Source organism: Humulus lupulus, chromosome 9 (assembly GCF_963169125.1).
Source record: "Humulus lupulus chromosome 9, drHumLupu1.1, whole genome shotgun sequence".
Lineage (NCBI taxonomy): Eukaryota > Viridiplantae > Streptophyta > Magnoliopsida > Rosales > Cannabaceae > Humulus > Humulus lupulus.
In genome coordinates, this window is record NC_084801.1 from 156,902,276 (window position 1) to 156,914,131 (window position 11,856).

Genomic DNA, 11,856 nt, shown 5'->3' on the forward strand with positions numbered 1-11,856 from the left:
CGACGACCACGCCATTGGAAATGGTACCACTGACGATCGTACCATTGGCGACTGCACCCTCAGCAACGTCGTCAGTGACAACCACAACACCTCAATGCTAATTGACAAAGAAGAAACATGGATGACCCTCATCGTCATATATCTAGGTGAAGTTGTCCTCCCATCGCATCATAACTTAGCAAGGAATATACTTTACCAATAACTGTGTTATGTCATGCAGGACGGTCACTAATACCAAAGAGGACATTTGATGCCACTACTGAGATGTGTCCCCATGGAGGAGGCCCCAACCATGTTGCAAGAAGTCCATGAAAAAATTTGTGGCGATCATGCTAGGGACAGAGCCTCTCTAAAAAGATACTTCGACAAGGTTATTTTTGGCCCACCATGAATGAGGACTCTATGGAGTACGTGAAAAAATGTGGCAAGTGCCAAAGATTTGCCAAAATCCCGAGAGCCACTCCGAACGAATTGAAGCAAATGCAGAGCCTATGGACCTTCACAGTTTGGGGGATTGACCTAATAGGCCAACTTCCTACCGGACGAGGCGGAGTCAAGTATGAAATGGTCGCTATTGACTATTTCACTAAGTGGTGTGAAGCAGAGCCATTGGCGACCATCACATCCAACAAAGTGCTGGAATTTTTCGTGAAGAATATCATTATATGGATTGTTGTACAAGATTGTGTTAGATAATGAAACTCAATTTGACAGCGAACACTTCACAAGATTTTGTCTTTGCCATGGAATTGTGAAGAGATTTTTAGTTGTAGCACACCCACATGAACTGCCGGAGGTACTATGGTCCTACAAGCACACAACCTGAATTTCTACCAGACACACGCCCTTTGCGCTCACCTATGGCTGCGAGGCCATGGTGCCTGTCGAATTAGATGTCCTGTCACATAGAAGAATGAACTACAATCAAGAGAAGAATGAGGCATTACTTTCCAAGTCCCTAGATCTTGTTGAAGAAAGGCAGGATCAAGCTAACTTGAGGGTGGCAGCCTACCAGCATAGGGTGGTTCACTACTTCAACACTCGGGTAAAGGACAGGAAGTTCTCCATTGGCGACCTTCTCCTGCGCTGTGTGTTCCTCAATACACAAGACCCATCTATCGGGGTCCTAGGTCCGAACTGGGAGGGTACTTACTTGGTAGAAGGAGTCATGCAACCAAGAACATAGAAGCAAGCGAGGGTCAGTGCCCAACTTTTGTAATCGGAGACCAGCCTTTAGGCGATCGCTCTAAATATTGTTATTTTGATTTTTGGGCATCACTTTTTGGAGACCTCTATGTAATGACTTGTAGGCCACAGTTAATGAGAATCAAAATAGACTTCCTCAGGGAAGTCTTGATTTCTCTAAGTCCCTTGTAAGGTTTAATATCGAATGAAAAAACCCATTGAGTAATGCCAACTAATCAAGAGAAAGTGACATTTACAAATGACCTAAGGGGTCGTGACCAAATCTCAGGTCTGGTCATGGGAACATGAGAGCCATCATAGGCAATCGAGTGAACAACAGCAAGTTGCCCTCTGTGCAAGCCACTATAGCTGACTGGGAAAAATAAGCAGTTCACTTGAGATTCATGAGGGTCGTCACATACGCGAGAGATACCCCTCATAGGTCCCCTCGTCAATCCAACGATACGTCAGATTACCATTTTTAGTGAGACAGAAACCTGCTTCCATCCAAGTGTACCAAAATTTAGCCTGATTGGGAAACAAGTTGCCAACATCAGCTCTTCCCATCTCTGCGGCTATAAATAGTGAAATCGAAATGTAACAACGGTAAAAAAATAAGTCACTATCTATTCATTTTTGTAGAGGCCTCCTGCTATCCACTGTAATTGTCCCAAGAACAAGATGAAACTCATTGTATTTTTTCTTGAGGCTTCTAAGTCCATCATAAATAATACTTACTGAAGTGGACGTAAGTCATCTTTTTTGGGTCGAACCACTATAAATCTTTGTCTCATTCATTTATTACTGCATTTATTTCTCTCTTCTTTGGCTCATTGTTCATCATTATGTTCCGCTTTGAGATTTTACACAAAACTACTCTTCATTTATTTCTCTGTGCAAGTTGACAAAAAATTGAGCCAACAATGTATATTTTAAATCTTAATTGAAATTTGGTTAACTATTCCTACTGATTTATCAACTTTAATTAGCACAATAAAGTCAAATTCAACTCAAATAAAGGTGTAGAAAAATAAAGAATGACACATTCATTTTTACATGGTTCAGCCATGATTTTTCACAACCTACTCCATGGGACCTTGTCCAGAGGTGAAACAAATCCACTAATAATACTCAGAGTTATTATAAGTTACAATGCATTAACCAAATTTTAAGACTCCCTTTCAAATGGATTTACAAAACAAGCAATCAACTCCCTGATTTGGTGAAAATCTTCATGCAACCAGCCTCCTGTTGGTATTATGGTTTGCTGGACTCCCTCCAACTTCAACTTGAGCTCCCCTCGAGACTTAGCCTGAACTCCCTTCAAGCTTTAAACCAGAAAACTGAAATGAATGTTGAATTTTCACCTAAATTCCCTGAGCCAATGAATAATGAAGTAACGAATGCTTCAAACCTTTTGTGGAGAATGTTTCTTGATAAAATAATTTTTTAGCTGCTCAAAAAGGTAGGGTGAACACGCACAAAATAAATATATATACTATGGCATAAAGGGGAAAGCCATCTAAGCAAAACATGTGCTAAATTAAAAATCAGGTGCTACTGGGCTTTCAGTGTTGTAACAAGAAAACCATGTATAAACATGTAGTTCAAAGCATGACAAAAATTTACACTTACAGTAATGTCTTATATTTTAAAGTTCCAATACTTTATCTAAAATAAAATTGCAATGTTAATTTCTCATCTAAAGAGAAGAAACTCAAAGAAAGCAATTTAAGGATAATCATAATGAAATTGAATAAGCTCTCAGGCATTGATCACGAGAGTGAGCTGCCTTATTCTAACTCAGGTTGTAACAATATACAAATCAGAATACACACAATCCCTACATTTGAGGGAATTATCTTAACAACTTAATAACAACCCTTAACCAAACTACAAGCTCACTATACGCTTCTAGAGATTTGCTTAATGGTTTCTCAGCATTCCCCCTCATGCGGAAATGAGTGACAATAAACTTAAGAAATATTTCAAATTTCAATACTGGAAAAAATCCATTTTGCGTCAGTCAAATGCGTCAGTGAACCATACTTAGTGACACTATAAAATCCTAGAAACCATCGCGTCAATTGGGCACTTATGCTACAACCCCTATTCTTGTCAGTGGGCCACTAACACAAATATTTGTGTTAGTGGCCCACTGACACAATAACCCATTTATATGTATATATATATAAACAAAAATGCCTAATAGACGGCCCAACCCTTTTAATCCTAGCCCTCACACAACCCCTTATCTCTCTATCGTTCGTAGTCGGCCCCTTTGCAATCTCTCACCCTCTCAATCTTGATATCACACTCTCTAAATCTCTCAAGCTCTTAATCTCTCACTCATGGCTTCTTCCCGCTCGATTTTGTGGCTTTTTTCGATTGCAAGCCCTTGGCTTCTCTTGGTCTCGAGATTTTGCATTTCCTGTCATGTGTCTATGGCTTCTCTTCGTCATGAGAGTTTCGCTCGCCCCGTTGTGAGCCTAGGGAGCATGCCTCACTTCATCATGAGCCCTTGGTGTCTCCAGCGTCTGAGGTTCTGGCTTGTCCTCGTTGCGATCCAAGTGGCTATGGCGTTTCCCCATCGGGATCTCATTGGCCATGGCCTTTCCCTGTCACGATTCTGTCATTCATGGCATCTCCCTTGTCACTAATCGACCCCTGAGTATGTTTTATTTTTATGGGATTTTTTTTTTACTTTTAAAAATGACGTTTGTTTTATATTTTCAGGTTTTGATTGATTTTCAATGATTGTTGGGTTTGAGTGTTTGACTCGCGATGAGGGAGATGGCAGTCGAATTCACGCGGATCTCAAATTTGATTTTTATAAATGTTTTGATTTTATCTCTCTCTCGTATTTCAAATCTGATTTTTGAAAAAAAATAATGCATTATTGTATTTTATTTAGTTTGGGTTATTATAAGTTCTTGCATTCCAAATCCAAGTTGTAATTTTATTTATTTTATTTTGTTTGATGTTCGTGCATTGAAACACATGCTATTATTTTGTTTGTATTATGTATTTCAGATATGTTTTTGCATTGATCTTATACGTTTGAGAATTATTTGCTATTTTCTTCATAGTATATAGCATCCGTTTGTAATTGACCCAAATACCACTTTTCGAGTTAGTGTGTAACTAACATAAAAGCTCTATTTGCATCAGCTCTCTAGTGACGCAAAATCCAACAAATTTTGCATGACAAATTCCGCATCACTTTTTGTGCTAACAACAACCCCTTTAGTGTCACTTAGAGACTAACGCAAATTAGAATTTTTGTAGTAGTGTTTTAAAAACACATGCATTTTTTAAATTGTCCAATAAATTATAACATTTTTTGTAGTGACTACTAATCTATTGCATTAATTAAGGGTGTTATTAAAAATAATTGTCCAAAAATATTATATTAAATCATCTAAATCCTGAAAATTACCAATGTCTTTCTACAACTTTCTAAAAACACTATAATTTAATTACCACTTTCTAAAACTACCAAATTCTTTATAATAGAGAAATTGTAGTAAATGGTCCAAAACAATGACATCAATAAGCTTATGTCCTCATTTTAAAAATTGTAGAGAAATGACCCTTATACATTGTTGATTACTTAAATTGTCAGTATCATATAAGTCTCTCATTTGCATCTCATTAAAGTGATACCCATAACAAATAACTTCTCTTTTTTTAGGATAATAATTAATAAATGTCCCTTATTTTTAAGTTAGAGAAAAATAGTCTTTTTTTTCAAATTTTTAATTTTATTACATATTGATTTTTTCAATTTTCTCTTTTCTATCATTTATTTATATATTTAGAAGTGTATGACTTTAATATAGTAGTATATGTATATTAGTTTTGTTAAATTAGTTTTTATTTTAAAGTTATATTGATTTTTTTTTTCATTTTTTATGGGTTATTGGTATATTATTTTCCAACTAGTGTATATATTTTTTGTGGTATGATTTATCATTTTTCTTGTCGATGATATTTAGTTTCTATCTTGTTATACATAATGGTAGTACATAATTTTGTATCATGGTATATACATTTTAATGGTAGTATATAATTTTGTTAGCATAGTATTTACATTTTTTAGTAATAATTTTATAAGTTTGTTGGTATATTATTTTTCAACTCAATATATGTATTTTGTGGTATAGTATATCATTATTTTTTAGATAATATTTAGGCTCTATCTTGATATATGTAATGATGGTATATACATTTTAATGGTACTATATAATTTTCTTAGCATGATATATATATTTTTTGTTAATAATTTCTTAAGTGTTGTCGGTATATTATTTTCCTACTCAGTATATATGTTTTTTATGGTATGGTATATTATTTCTTTTATAGATGATATTTAGTTTTTATTTTTCTTATATATATAATGGTGGTATATAAATGTTGTTAGCATTGTATATACAATTAAGTAGTGGTATATAATTTTGTTAGCAATTTATATACATTTTAACATTGGTACATAATTTTATTTGTTGGAAATATATATAACAAGATCTTTGTTTATTTTCATGTAATTTACATATTATCAAACAAACATGTAAATTTCTAGAACATGCTCCTATGGAATTAATACAAAACAGAGTAAAGTTAATAAACTTACATTACGCAGCAGAACTGGAACAACTCATTCCTTCAATCTTTCTAACCCTTAATTCATTTCTGTAGCAGAGTATTATCAAGAGATTGAATTAGATCAGCAACACAGTCTTCCTCACCAAGTCGTTGATCAACCAAGAACTAGCGTGGGCTGGTTACCCAACACATGAGATAGAGATCTAGAAGAGAAGAAGAGAGTGAGTGGCCAAGAAATGATTAAACTGTCTAGATTTTCATTTATCCAATGAATCAATTGAGACTAACTTATAAAAACCCTAGATCTCATATTCCTTATACATGCAACTTAATGAGCTTTATCTAAATTTAAATCTAAATATAAATATAAATTTAAATTAATTAAAAATAGTAAACAAAAAATCAAAGCCTTGGGCTCCCAAAAATAGACTTTGGCTCAATCTCTTTGTTTTGAATTTAAATCTCAATTGGGCCTAAATTCAAAACTTTTTAATTTATTTATCTTTTAATTAATTAAATCCTTAGTCAAATTAACTAATTATAATTTGTAACTTGATTTAATATTATATAGTTATATTTACATCAATTTATCAATATTAATAAATTTGTCCAAATATTCTCTTTTATTCTCTAAATCTCATATCTCTGTAAAAAAAATTCAAAATTGGCCTAGTCAACTTTAAAAAATCCTAATTGATAATTAATTCAATTAATTGAGACATTCTAGATGATTCACTCAAAGATGATGCGGGGGCCATAGATCCATGAAATCAAGCTCCAATAAGTTACCGTGAATTTATTTACAAATAATTTCACTACTTTATTAATTCATCGTGACTCGAAATTGAACTATTGAATTCATAGAATGTATTTTCCAAACCATAAATATGTTATCCATTGTTATAAGCATTACAATAAGTCAATCATTTATCGATGACTTGAGTTGGGTACAAATTACCGTTTTACCCTTCATCAGTATTTTATCCTTAACTCCCACTAAGTCCCTTATAAATGATATTTCCGTGAACTTAATTACAAAAATGAGATGTCAATCATTTAACCTTTTGAACAAAGCAATTAAGGAAATCATCTTTTCACTTCTCATACAAAAGTTATAGATTTCATATCTATAAATAATACTCCCACTCAACTACACTACTAAATCTCCAAGATGTAAGTATGGGCTCGACCTTAGGGTAAGCTGGTAACGAATAAGTCAAAAGATTTAAATAATATAATGAGGAGAATATTATCACTCAGAATTAAGATCGACTTAACATATGGTCAACGTTGTGACATTGATTAGATTCGATAACAACGATGCTTATTTATCTATCAATAATTAATATCAGTCATATTCCGATGTAACCAAATACATTCGATCTTATCTACTTGGTCAATGTCTTGGACAAGACATCACACCCTGAATGTGTAAGTAGACATCATATAATAGATTGCCCAATCAGTGAAAATCCAATGCACTGATCGAATCTTAAGACTTGTTCTTTTGAACATATAATTACAACTTTAATTCATTATGACCTAGTCACTATAATTGTAACTATTTAGGCCCTGTTCGGTAATTTTTTTTTAAATAGTTTTCTTATTAAATAATAAAATTTTTGATAACAACACCGAAAAACATGTTCGGTGAGTTAAAAAAATTTTAAACTTATTTTTAATTTTTTTTAATTTTAATTAAAATTTACCAAATTTTGAAAACACCATTTTCATACTTTTAAATTTTTTTAAACAAATTTTTACTTATGCTCTCTCTGCACACCGAGCTTTCTCAAGGTTCAATGGATTCTCAAAGCTCTCTCCAAATTTTCTTCAGGTACACCATCTCTTTCATGTGTCTCACTAGTATGATTTCTTCTTCTTCTTCTCAATCTCTTTTTTTTATTTTGTTTGGGATTTTAGGGTTTGTGATTTTCCTCCATTTTCTCTCTTGTCCAATATACAATCGGCGACGAAAAACTCTGTCTGATTAAGAGGATTTCAATGGGGATGGTTGTTGTAGATGATCACCAACGTTGTTGTTTATAGCATATATAGCATAGCTTAGCTTAGCTAGGCTCGGATAATGATTTTGGCTATGGTAACAGTAATAGAAACAAAAACAGGTATTTTTGAACTATGATGGGTCTGGCTCTATGAGTATTCGTAGATTTTTTCATTAGGAGGATTATATAGAAACTGATATTGATACTGAAACCACCACCCACCACCCACCACCGTGGCTATATATATATATATATATATATCTAACTCAATCCAAGCTTGGGTTATGATATTATGCTTCTTCACTGTAAAGGGGCACCTGGGTCGAGGAGGCTTTTGCAGCTTCATGAGGTTCAAACCAGGGATCTTCTTCTTCTTCTTCTCTCTAATGGTGTTTTCGTACCCATTGTTATTCAAGCTGATATTGATTGCTCTCAAGGCAAGAGGGGCACTGAGAAGGTTCCTGTTTGCAACTTCCAAGAGGTACTTTCACTTTCATTGTTTCATCTTGATTTGGCTATGTTGTATTGCTAAAAATCAAAGGTCTTAGAAGATTACATTTTAGAGAAATTGTTCCACAATTCTGATGTTGGGAGTTTATGTGATTGCTTCAGAGTCTTTGATATTGGTGTGCTTAGATTACTTGTTAATTTTTTGTGTTTATGTTGTGGAGTTTCTTCTCCACTCTCTGTGTACTGCATAATAAAATGTTTAGGTCAAAACTTGATATTTATAAATTTGGGTTGTTGTCCTTGTTTTGTATTGATGATATGATGCCATTGTTTGTTTCTATCGTCTTGCCCGGGCCAATTAAATCCTTCAAGAGGAATATTTGAGAAATGAAGTGTTCAGATACAAAGAAATTAATAGAAGAAACAGAGAAAAGGTTTTCTGTTAGGTGATACTTTTACATTTTAGTTTGACAAGTACATGCATATTCGTTGTTTATTTTGAGATAACTGTGATGAAGTAAGTTAAGTTAGGATGATAGTTTTGAAACCACTGTAATTATGAATCCAAGTCAAGTAAGGTAAAAAGATCCCAAAAGTCTGTGCATTGCACGAAATTTTGTTAAGTACAATCACTTTATTTTTCTTTTGGCATATATATATATATATATATATATATCTACTACTTTACTTAACCCAGAACAATATTATTAATATTATTATTATTATCATTATTATTACAGTAAGTAGTACTTACTACTGACTACTCTAATGTAGACCCAAATCTGAGCTTCAAATTTACAAGTGTCATTAATGTTGATATATAATGTACTTATTAGAAGAAGTTAATGAAAATGGACAAGAGAGTTCTGTAACCCAGAGCAGACTACTACTGTGTATGTCTGGCACCAATAACTAAAACTAAAACACAGTACTACTACTACTGTGCTGTGTTTTCAATTTCCCAATTTTTTAGTTACATAACACTTTTCTAGTTAAAAGCCTAACAGGTATAGAACTAGTCCTGATGATTTCCTCTTAATATATTTAGCAGTGTAGTAGTGGAAGTGCCTAATCTAGTCTGTTTTCTTAAAAAATTCTTGTTATTTTGTTGTCCATTGTCCACTTTCCTCTAGTCACCACTATTACAAGATCTTAAATTTTCTGGATGCATAACCTCTGTAGGGCTTTGAGTTGCTTTTACATGTGGTTGCTTGAAGATATTAGTCAATATTTTCTTTGCACCCTCTGATTTTGCTATATATTTGTTGAAGCTACTGTCTTATGAATTTGGAATTGATATAAAATGGTTAATTTCTTGTTAAATGTTTATCCATAGGCATCTCACTTTAGCAATGTGACAATGATTAAGTATTCCTTCACTTAGGTTCAACAATGAAATAAGTGACAACTGATTTTAATTGTTGGTACCTTCAAGAGCTACATTAATGACATGTATATTAATTCTTGGGATGGGTCTGTAGCTGCTTTCCTTGTATACTTGGAGAGTTGCAGTTGAGCTAGATGCTATTAATTATGAGACTAAAATCTTTTTGTTACTTTGATTTTCATGGAAAACCAGTGGTCAATGAATGGCCCATCCTGTTGTAAAATTAGAAAAAATGTAGTCAATTTTAGGCTTATTTATAACTGAGATTTTTGTTTGCTTTGCTTCAGTAATCTTTTGTTGTGTTGAATATCTGCCTTTTATATTTTTTGGTGTGTGTTTTTATTTCATATGACATTGTATTATTTTGTTAATTTGATGAATATATGGATACTCTTCATTGCTATTATTGGAATTACTTACTTGGTATTTATAACTAAATCAGTTTTTCAATTCTTATTGTTGTTCTTGAAATGGTTGTTTCTTTATGAATAGTCTTGTATTTTTATTTAGAATTCTTATTGAATCCTTAGGTCTTATCTATATGGCAGGTATTGATAATTAAGTTTTTATTATTGGGAACAATGGTGAGGCTTCTGTTTGGACTCAAAGGCATGTAGAAATTTTCATCGAACTTATGGAAGAATTTTTAAAGGGAAATAAGAACTTATGTAGACTTTATTGATTTTGTGTTATCTCATGAATATATATTAAGTTTTGAAATTTGAGATTACTTGGATATTATTAATATGATCTTTTTTTACTATAATTTTTTTATTTTTTATTTCAAAATAATAAATAGTGGTCACAAAAAATATTTTTATTTTTTAGTTTAGAAAATGAAAATAAAAAATAAAATTTCAAAAAAAATATTTACCAAACATGATTTTTATTTTTTTATTTTTATTTTAAAAAAACAGAAAACAAAAATGGTTACCGAACGTATTTTTATTTTATAAAAATAAAAAAACATTAAACAAAAATATATTTTTATTTTTGAGTTTAAAATTTTTTTACCAAACGCAACCTTATATGTTCAGGATTTTAAAAATGAATGTATTATTTCAATAATCATGTAACAAAAAAAGCAAGCAACATAGTTGTCAAACTAAATAATTTTTACTACATTTGTTGACAATTTAAAATTGCGTTACATGTTCGACATGGTTTTATAAAGGCATAAAACCCAACATTATTAACATGTTATATATATTTTTTTAGTAATTTTTTTTTTCATTCTTTAAGTGTTGGTATATTGTTTTCCATCTCAGTATATGTCTTTTTTGAGGTATGATATATTATTTATTTTAGATGATATTTAGTTATACATAATGGTGATATATAATTTTATTAGTATAATATATTCATTTTAATAGTGGTATATAGTTCTGTTAGCATGGTATATACATTTTTTTAGTGATAATATTAAAAAATTTATTGTGTATATAATTTTATTATCACGGTATATTGATTTTTTTCTTATGGTATATAAAATACTATGGTACATACGGTATATATGTTTAATAGCATGATATATCAAATTAATATAACGTATTAGTAAACTTATATACCATATTTTTAAAAAAAAAAATCAAACAAAATCAATTTATATGAAATAAAAATAATGAATATAGCATAAACAATGCATATATTGTGTTAACAATAGTTAAAACAAACATGTAATCTTTATATGATATTAATCATACAACTTTGATATATCATCCCACAAAAAATATATACACTAGTTGAAAAACGATATACCAACAACCCATAAAAAACGAAGAAAAAAAATTAAAATTTTTTTAAAATAAAAACTAATTAAACTAAGCTAATATACATATACCATGATATTAAAATATTCATAATAGAATAGTATCAATGTAATTTGCTTAATAACATATTTGGTAATATTAATGGTGGTTAGACTATTTTACTACAAAATTGAAAGCATAAACATTTACTTACTTTCATACACCATTAAGAATCATTTTGCACCAAACCCTTTTAAAATAGAGGAAATTACACTTTCTATGGGATTTTTAATAGAGTATGCAAAAATATAGCTTTTTTTCAAAAAAAAAAGTTAATCTATGGCTTTTTTTTTAAGATTTTTCACTTTTATGGGTTTATTTTCCCATATTTTTGTATAAAAATTGGTTTATGCCATAGTTTTACTTTTTATCAAGTTTTTATTAATTTGGAATGTTATGTTTGTAATTTCATTAT

At 31.3% G+C, this 11,856-nt stretch overlaps 1 long non-coding RNA gene across 1 annotated transcript; it reads left to right on the plus strand.

Moving 5' to 3' along the window:
• The first annotated feature begins 7,470 nt into the window (after window positions 1-7,470).
• Window positions 7,471-10,399, plus strand: LOC133800753 (uncharacterized). The gene is made up of 3 exons (XR_009876598.1): window positions 7,471-7,627; window positions 8,108-8,277; window positions 10,182-10,399. It is a non-coding gene; the product is annotated as an uncharacterized LOC133800753 (long non-coding RNA).
• The last annotated feature ends 1,457 nt before the right edge of the window (window positions 10,400-11,856 follow it).